Source organism: Ornithodoros turicata, chromosome 1 (assembly GCF_037126465.1).
Source record: "Ornithodoros turicata isolate Travis chromosome 1, ASM3712646v1, whole genome shotgun sequence".
NCBI lineage: Eukaryota > Metazoa > Arthropoda > Arachnida > Ixodida > Argasidae > Ornithodoros > Ornithodoros turicata.
The window spans coordinates 62,198,390-62,200,389 of record NC_088201.1 but is presented as its reverse complement, the minus strand read 5'-3'; positions in this window follow the sequence as shown (position 1 = coordinate 62,200,389).

Genomic DNA, 2,000 nt, shown 5'->3' with positions numbered 1-2,000 from the left:
CTCGCTCTCTTACTGACATGCGCAGAAGGGGCTGATTTCCGGTGGAAGTTGTACTTCTTTGTTTTGGTTTCTCCTTTCTGTTTTGCAACCGCACTCCGTTACGCGATAGCGTTGGATAATGAGGATAAACGTAATGACCTTTGAGGCTAGCAAGAATAGAAGACGGAATATACATATATGCCATCCATGCAACGGATTTTTGCGTCATCACATGTTTTCCTTTCTCCTGTGGTGTGAGGACACAGCTGCCCGCAGTGGAAAATTCTATGACGAGTGGAGTAAAAGTTGGCTCTACATATGGGTGAGGGGATCCAACGAAACAAAGGTTACCTCACTATTAGCACGCTTATCCTCCTCCTCCGCAGTTCTTGAGGACTGGTTGTCGAAGGTGCGCCTTTCCGAAACACTTGGCATCTGAATGTGGGGTTCGCGAATTTTTTGGGGTTAATGTCGATTGGAAAAGGGGCAAAAGCACCTCAATCGTCCATCGACAAAGATTAAAGCTTTGCGTACTTTCGTCGCATTTTGTTTCACGTGCCATGCTTGACTGTGTGGGTGGCTTCTTCATAGCAAAGTTTTAGCCTTGTTTTCTTCCTCTCGCAACTATAGCACAAGCACACTTTCGTATACTGCGAAACGACAGCAAACACATTTAGGCATTCGAGAAGAAAAATATAGAACCCTGTCATGGAAGGGGGCAAGCTGTCTGGCAAGCGGGTAGTGACGAAAAAAAAAAAAAAAAAGACGTTTCGACGAATTCAGGGATGCCCCTAGCGCACCTCCTCCAGAATTTCCCAGAGCCCGGAAGAAATAAAAGCGGGCACTACGCAAATAACCTCCCCACGGTAGGTTCCTGATAGCATCGCATACAAATCACTGCACTAGTTTGAACCTCAAAATTCGCTAAATATACTGATGCTACCAAAAAAGTGTTCAATATGTGAGATTTTCATTACACACTCATGAAGCTCACGAGTACATTAAATATAATATATCACGAGTACACGCGTGAAAAATGTCATTTGAACACCTGTAATTTTTGTCAGCTTCGGTTTCGAAGAACATCAGTTCTTTCCTGTTCAGCAAACCTTGTACGTGACATGCTCCAGCTTCCGAAGTGCTTTTCTGCACTTTTTACCATTATTATTTAGTTACCCATTCTGAAACAATGGTTGAAATCATTCCTGACAAAGGGGTAGTTTTCTGTCTGTGCAGCAAGTAGATGAATACGAGATAAGTATACGAACACAATTAGAGCGAATGAACGGGGTGAAATGCATTAATTCGCACACTCCCTCAGGGTGTCCCACGAACTGGAAGTAGAATCCTCCTTCCCCTGTCGGTGTGTGTGTGTGTGTGTGTGTGAGGGGGGAGGGGGTGCCGTTCCGGGTAATCTCCAAGGTAATGGTTTGGATTTTGCTTTGCTAATAGCAGATTGGATCTTTCGTTACATATTGGTTCAGTGTTCATAACTAATTATGTATGCTTACGTGCACTAGTCTAAGTCAGTCTTCCACTTTTTAGACAACAATTTGGTGTGTACGTGGTGACGCAATTGATCACTACACTTTGTCATACGTGCTGTATGGAGAAGAAATCTGATTTTTTTAGTGCTAGCGACACTAAAACAGAAACAGCTAGAGGGAAAAGCATTTTGGACGGGACCTAGCTTTCACGGCTTGTCCAACACCACAGTCTAAGAGGGAAAGAAACAGTAAACTATCTTAACTAGTTTTGCTTTCTTTATACTCTTTTCTGCTCGTTTTTACTCGAGTCACCCTGCCTTATTCTTCCAAAACAAACGCTTTGACAAGACTCCAGTTACATATCAAAGAGCGCAAAGGTAAATATGCAGGGACAGGAACTGTTACTCCTCTTTTATAATTTTATTCTCGGATATGGTACTATTCCCTCTTAAGTCATAACTCTTCCGACCCAGACAGAACACTTTCCCCTGTGGATGTCCCAAATATATCCCAATACCCATATCCGGAAATGGA